Source organism: Myotis davidii, unplaced genomic scaffold, assembly GCF_000327345.1.
Source record: "Myotis davidii unplaced genomic scaffold, ASM32734v1 scaffold1515, whole genome shotgun sequence".
Lineage (NCBI taxonomy): Eukaryota > Metazoa > Chordata > Mammalia > Chiroptera > Vespertilionidae > Myotis > Myotis davidii.
Genome location: NW_006286971.1, coordinates 521077 through 529288, shown reverse-complemented (window position 1 = coordinate 529288; position 8212 = coordinate 521077). Strand labels below are relative to the sequence as shown.

The following is an 8212-nucleotide window of genomic DNA, read 5'->3' as shown; positions in this document are numbered from 1 at the left end:
AAATTGTGAGTTTGAAGTGACTGGTATTCTATGGAGATCTGTGTGGTAGATGAGAAATTTGTTCTATCTAAAAGTTATTTTATTCACCCATATAATTTTAGAATTTGAAAATATGTGGGATAATATGGATTAATATTTACATTTGTATAAACTGGTACAGAAATGTTAGCACATTTGGCCAAAATCAACAAGATGCATCTTACATGTTGATATGGAACCAGTGTATATAAAAATATATTTCTAACTTATTAATTATATTTTACTAGGTATGTCTTAACAATTGTTAGATTTTTTTTTTTAATAACTGGGTCATCTTTTTTTAAATATATTTTTTATTGATTTTTTACAGAGAGGAAGGGAGAGAGATAGAGAGTTAGAAACATCAATGAGAGAGAAACATCGATCAGCTGCCTCCTGCACTCCCCCCACTGGGGATGTGTCCGCAACCCGGGTACATGCCCTTGCCCGGAATCGAACCTGGGACCTTTCAGTCCGCAGGCCGACGCTCTATCCACTGAACCAAACCGGTTTCGGCGACAATTGTTAGATTTTATTTTAGATTTTTTTATCTGTTCTAATATTATTTTTATAAATTCTGATAATATTCCTGTTTCATTTACATATCCATACATAATTTATATTACAAATGTGATATTTCATTTTCAAGTTTTTACTTAGAAGGAATATCTCAGAAATTTGATAAATTTATAAAATTGTCAAAGGACTATCTCAACTTTAGCAATTTCCATCAGAGTGAAATCAAATATAGAAAAAGATAGTAAAAAATATTAAACTATTATTTTTTTTATCCTTGTTTTTCTCTTTTTTCTTTCGTTTTGGCTTTTTTGTGTGCTTGTGATATGGAACACTCATTCTAACTTATAGATGCACCTATATGTAATTACGAACAAATCTTATTCTTTTTCCATTTTGTTTATATTATCAAACTTTTCTTAATAAACATTATATATATACTGAGGTTGAGAAATGTGAGTTTAATTCCAGCTGTATGACTTTGGGAAAGCAAACTAATCTGAGTCTGTGTCTCTTCATGTATACAAAAACAGTATAGTTTGTATCATACTCTCTTCAGATATTCGGAGCAAAAAAAATAGACTTTAAATATGTTAGGTTTTAAATATAAACATACAATTCAGTATTTTAATTGTAGATGTTCTTTAAGAGGTGAAAATAATAACTACTTTCATTCCTTAATTAAATTGAAAAATATACCCAAGATTATCCCAAGAGTACATTAAAAGCAGCATTATCTTAAGTATTCTCCTGGCTTTGCCTTGGGTGTTAGTTGTATACAGTAAAGTACTTATGTTCATCAAAAGATGAGTGCTTTTAAATGAGAATGAAGTAAATGAGACAACAGGGAATTAAAATTGGAAATCATATCATGATGATACTTAAAATATTAAGTAACTGATGGGAGTTAGACTGATATCTAAATCTATTAGTCAATTTCTAGGTAAGACATGTATAAGAGGAAGGTTTCCATGAGATGATAGGAAATAGAAAAGAGAGAACCACCCTTCACAGTCATCTAATCTCCACCGGTACCATTTCAATTCTATTTGTTACATCACTTGCTTAATAGCACACTTCACATATTGTGAATATAATACTTTGTACGTGTTGAGAACTGAATGCAAAAGTACACAATCAAACATGATAACTTAACCCTCATGTCACCTGACATGCATCTTTCTTTTGCATTGCTATGTCCTCATCATTCTTTCTCAACCCTCCCTAGTCACACTCTGAAGTTTGTCCCCATTGTTTTGCTATGTCTTCATTTAACTAATAATTAATTAGAATTGCTTATTAATTGTTATGTTTATTGGGTAATATTCAGGCTTCTCAATATATTATAAGTACCGTATTTGCCGGCGTATAAGACGACCCCCTAACATTTCCACTCAAAATACAGAGTTTGTTATATACTCGCCGTATAAGACTACCTCCTCTTCCGCACACCTTCCACACACCAAATAAAAGGTAAAACACTATAGATTTGATTTTAACATTTTAATTTATATTCAAATGCTTATGACATGCAGGAAAACTGTCACAAGGCTGTATGTAATCAAACATATACCTAAAACAGTGCAAGTGTATTACCGGTAAACATACCGGTAATTCACTAAAGAAAACACACTCTATAGACTGGTACCGTAGATGCTTCTCAGGAACATAGGCAAGCAGCCCACAACCTAGAGGGACTGTCAATGATAGAAGTAAGATAACAAATAGAGGGAGAGAGCAAGTGCCAGGCAAGTCCCTAGCAAGTTTGCTGGCGTGACAGTTTCACCTTCAAAGCCTTCAAACTCCTCTTCATCATCTGATATTAAAAGTTCATCACCGACATCTTGGTTCCAGGATAGGGATGATAGGGGTTTGACTGGTCGACATTTTCTATGCTGTACAGTACAATGGGGCAGTATTGGGGTTGGCTGTTGGCTGTATACAAAGCCTGATTTGATTGGTCCCTGCTCCCTGTTTGCCCGCCCTGTCCCTATAGCAGTCTGGTCCCCCCTTGCATCAGCATCTCCCTGGGACCTCACTAGTGCGCAAGTGCGAGCTCTTCAACATTCTAACAGGCACCATGATAGCGCAAAATCGCGAATCGCGATACCATACTGGGTGTATGGTTGGCTGGGTGCGATTTTGCGAGTGTGGTAAAATCGCATAACAGCCGAGCATACACCCAGCAACGCTGCTGATGCCTGAGCGGTATGTGGAATGAAGTGGGCGGGCATCGGGAGGCCACTATGGCACGAGGCAAGCACTATGGGCAGTCCACCTGAAGTGTACCTGGCGTCTAAGACGACCCCCCACTGAGAGGCATATTTTTCAGGGCCAACGAATCGTCTTATACGCCGGCAAATACGGTACCATAATTGAACAGGCCATGTTGTTTTTTTTTTATTATTTTAAACCCAGTATGTAGGACAGTATTTGGACTAAGTAAACACCAAATCAATATATGTGGATTAAAAAAAATGAATGGTACCTACAAGTTTGGATATTTTAGGCACTATTCACTCACTCATTCATTAAAGTAATACCTATTGATCATTTACTGGGCAGTTGAAATATATCGGTACATAGGACCTATAAAAAGCCCTACCTTATTGAAGCTACACTGTATACATGGAAAGAGACCATAATAATAAGCAATAAATAAACACTTTTATTGTATGTTAGAAATCAATAAGTGATTAAGGAAAAAAGAAAAGAAAATAAACTAGTGTAATGGGGATTAGAGATTGGGGGGGCAGGCTACTATGTTCACGAACAGAAATCCTGGGTTCATTCCTGGTCTTTGCTACTCAATAGCTCACGACCTCATTTTCCAAGATATTTGTGCAAAGTTAGATATTTGAAGATAACTCTGAAGTACTTACATCTCTAATATTCTCTGACTCTATGTCTAAACTAAGCAACTCTCACAAAGAGGTTAACTCAGTGATATTAATGACCATTACAATCTAAGAATACAAAAGGGGGAGGACCCTGGCTTTGATAATATCTGAGTAAAACACATGGTATTGTTTGAGGTTCAATGATAACTTAGAATCTCTGCATATAAAACGTTGTTAACTATGTCATAGACTTTCTGCAGTTACTAAAAATAATATAATGGGAAGCACCATCAACATCACTTCGCAGTAACATGAATAACTACATTTTATAACGTTACATAATATAACACTGCACTATATTTATGATGTTATATAATGTCAGGTGTGCTCGGTTTTCTGGAAAACAAAATTGTGATATAAAAAGTGTTAGGTAGTCATAGTCTGGGTTTAATGTGCTGGATGTACTGCCTGTCTACACGTTTCCAGGTGGTTCTTCAGACTAGAGCTTAACTACTTAAGGATTTCAAATATGATGAATGGCTCCTTGAGGTTGACTTTTGTATGTGCATCAGAGAAACACAAGGTGGAGCATAAATAAAAACAACTCGCAGAAACAAGGTTTAAGATCTGACATTTCTAAGCAGCAGGTTTCTCTGTCCTCGGGGAGATAAACAAAACTATTGAAAACCCCATTAGGTATATTTATAGCCCAGGTTTAATGTCTGCGATGTAAACTAAGATGCCAGACTGCCAGCTACCAACTTTGGGATGGAAGAAAACAGCTTCTTGGAGTGAACATTTTCATCCTTTTCTCATCAATATTCCAAAGACATGGCAGCTTAATCTTTTATACAGTGCAAGGGGAGCCTTATTTCAGATTACTTTCCATGAAAAATTTTAGTTTTGGTGTGAAAAGTTGTCTGGGGAAAATTCACTAACCTGTTTTCTGTTAGACTTACTTATCCTTGGATATGGGGAGAGGGGGTCAGGCAAGCCGTGTTCAAAACTCCACGGCTCTGCAAATGGAAAAGAAACATGTGAATCAATAACTAATCCTGAAGGAAATGCACCAATGAGCTGTCTTCGGAAGAATTACAGTCAATGTATGTGAAAGCCAAAGAATATCTGATAAGCTGTTTCAAATAATCTTAGCTATAGGGTATCTGAAACACACTTTTCCATTTAGTTCCAAGGGGTCCAACTGCTGTATGTTATGAACTGAATGTTTATATCCTCCCAACATTCATATGCTGAAACCCTAATCCCCAGTGTGGCTATATTTGGAGTAAAGAAGTAATTAAGATTAAGTGAGGTTATAAAGATTCATTCCATGGGATTAGTGTCTTTATAAGAAGAAGCACCAGATATTTTTCTCTTTGTCTCTCTGTCTTTCTCTCTTTGTCTTTCTCTCTATGTCTATCTCTGTATGTCTCTGTCTATCTCTATCTCTATTTATCTCTCTCTCTCTCTCTCTCTCTCTCTCTCTCTATCTCTATCTCTATCTCTATCTCTATCTGCCTCTCACTCTCTCCTTGTGCACACGAATAGAGGTGAGTCCACAGTGAGGTGATATCCACCTACAAACCAAGAGAAGAAGCCTAACAATGAAATCTACATTGCCAGCACATTGTTCTTGGACTTTTGGCCTCTAGAAATGTGAGAAATACATTTGTTGTTAAGTCACACAGTATGTGATAGTTTCTGTGTGTGTGTGTGTGTGTGTTAAAAAGAATCTTTATTATATGTGCATAGTAGCCCCTTATGTTCTCATGCTTTCTTGCCAGATGCCTTGGGAGCAGCAGGTGCTTTCTGGGCTGGGCTTTCGGACCCTTTTGAGCTTTTGGAGGCACTGCCTTCTGGCCTGCAGGTTTCTGGGCTGGAACCTTCTGGGCTGGAACCCTCTTGCCTGCAGCAGTCATCTTTTTTGCTGGAACCTTTGCAGCAGCTGTTGCAGCTGCAGCCACACCTTTAGCAGCAGGTGCTATTTTGGGAGAAGCTTTCAGGAGAGCTGCCGTTTGAAGCTTCCTAACTTCAAGCTTGGTTATTTGGTTCCTCATTTTCTTTGCCTTCACTACTTTGTAATAATCAAAATCTGTCTTCTTGGCTTTCTTTTCTCTGGCTTCAATCTTCTTGGCCCATCTTGTGGCTGCCATTTTGTATTGATATCTGCCTTCTCCCAGGCTTATCAGACACACTTCTGGCAGGCACTGTGTGGGAACTTAAGGATGAAGTCAGTGAGCTGCATGCATTTGAAAGGCATAGCCTGGCTCCTTACTTGAGTGCAAGGTGCATCAACCAAAGCCCTGTTCTGATCGATAACATTTAAGATTGTGACCAGCTTCCTGGCATGAGACCCAAAGGAGAGGTAGGCCACCCAGCCAACCTCCAGGAAGCTCCTGAACACCAGGCGCTATGTAGGGCCCTCTGGGTGCCATTCCACACCCCTGCCCAGGCAGTGGTGCAGCTGCATGGCTCATAATATTTCCTAATGGCAGCCCAAGCAGATGCATAGAGTATCCTATATAATAAAAGGGTAATATGCAAATCGACCAAACAGTGGACCGACCGGTCGCTATGATGCGCAATGACCACCAGGTGGAAGATTCTCAACACAGAAGCTGCCCCCTGGTGGTCAGTGCACTGGGGGTCACAGGGGAAGCGCAGCTTAGCCCTAGCCGGTGACGGCTGGCGAGCACGGCAGCAGTGGCGGGAGCCTCTCCCACCTCTGTGGAAGCACTAAGGATGTCCAACTGCAGCTTAGGCCCTCTCCACATCCTAAACCGTCAGTCGGACATCCCCTGAGGGCTCCCTGACAGCTAAAGGGCACAGGCAGGGTCTAAAGGACCCCCTTCAAGCGCGTGAATGTCATGCACCAGGTCTCTAGTATAATATATAGGAAGAGCAATTTGATTTCTATGTATCAAAACTTTGTAAGTCAGTATTCTACAATGAAATGTATTGTTTTGAGGGAACAGAGTTAGAGTTTATTGTCCCTGGAGGTTAAGAAAAAGCCTAGAATGAGTTACTGGTATGAATGGGATTCTGACATCAACTACATCATTGGGTTAATTTGTAAAGTTCTATCCAGAGTTGGTGAAATTCTCTGGTTCTGTGGACTGAATTGGCCAAGTTGACCAGGGAATATATTTACTTAAAAAAGTGTTACAAGAGAAAAGAAAATAAACATTAAAAGAAATTAAGGAAAACCTGTGAGTTTCAATGTTGGTGAAAGAGATGGTATTGAAAGGGATTGAGAAGTGACACTGAAATATGAAAAGCAACTATAAGATACTTGGTGATACAGGCAGGATTGCTTGGTTTTCCTTGGTTTCAGTTAACAACTGACCATAATAATGGCTAGGGTAAATATGATTACTATTACTTTTATTTTGCTGTCTCATATAAACCTACATTTTTTCTGTTTCTTTTCATTTTTTTAAGGGTGAGGGACTCATGTATCTATTCAAAGCTACCTTTAAAGAAAGTGATCAGGTCTCATGTATATAAACAGATTAATTCCAAAATAGGATCGATTTTAAAATATTTCTAATAACTGTGAGACAGAAGTTATTAATTTTAAAGCTTTTGGTCACTTTAAAGTCAGAGCCAATCAGTAATAGCTTAGACATGCCAAAGCATCGTTATACTTTTTATAGATGTTTTCCAAAATGACTAGAAATTTACCTTTTTTTTTCTCTTCCATCCAATTTTTTTTTTTCTGGACTTACTCTTTGCAATCATTTTCTTTGTGCTGAATTAGTATTTGTCTCAGGAACACTCTTAATATAGCAAGAGAAAGTAGCCCAGAGAATTCTACTACCCTATGAGTTAAACTAACAGGCCGAGAATGTTGAAAAATAAGCAAAATTCACATTCAGACAAAATTTACATATTTATTAGCTTTTGTAGTCTCAACTTTTTATGTGCAAGTTTCCAGTTACTTAAAATTCTTTGCAGCTGTGGTGTGACAACTTAAAAAATAAAATATTTGACCTTTTGTTTGGAAAGCTGTGAATAAGAATATACCAAAACAAGACATTCCTCTCTGGAGATGTTTAACAGGCAAAGCTGGTTTGAAGGAATGTTTGGCAAAGGTTTGTACAGTCTGTCTTTGCATTGGCAGAGGCAGATTCAGAGAACTGGCTTCTGCAGATTTTATGTGCCAAGCCAGCCCCCAGCAACCAAATGTCAAGTGTGGTGTAGAAAACTATCGCGTGTATTCTTCTATCTAAGAGATTCTATTGTACGATTTCATTTGTCTCTGAGCGAAGCTAATTGTAGTTTTCAAAGTTAGAGTCTTCCCTCTTTGAGATACTCATGATCGAATTCACCAGGACTGTTGCAATCACCATCTTGAATTTTGGTTTGCGATGTTTATATTCCTGTTTTGCAGCTTTCTCATTGCTGCCATGGACGTTTTCCAAAACACAGGTCCATTGTATAAGTATAAGAAAGTGTGTGTGTGTGTGTGTGTGTGTGTGTGTGTGTGTGTGTGTGTGTGTGTTTAAAGTCAGGCTCATGTCTATTTTCCCACTCTCTTTTAAAACTACCATACATTTTTAGTTCTCAGAAAGTGCCAATCTCTCTCTCTCTTTCTGCTCTCTCTCTCTCTCTCTCTCTCTCTCTCTCTCTCTCTCTCTCTCTCTCCTCTCTTTGCCTTGGGAAATATAACTCCCACTTTCATTTAAAATGCCTGCCCCTCTTCACCATGAATAGTTTAGAAAACAGGCTAGAATATTTTGCTCACTTTTCAAATGTTATTTCAGAGGTCCATTTATTTATGTATTTCAGGAATGCTGAACATCTTCCTCCTGCAAGATAAAATTATAACACAACAC

The 8212-nt window shown here is 38.1% G+C and overlaps 1 pseudogene; it reads right to left on the bottom strand.

Moving 5' to 3' along the window:
• Positions 1–1586: 1586 nt before the first annotated feature.
• LOC102773794 lies at positions 1587–5698 on the bottom strand (annotated as a pseudogene).
• Positions 5699–8212: the final 2514 nt, after the last annotated feature.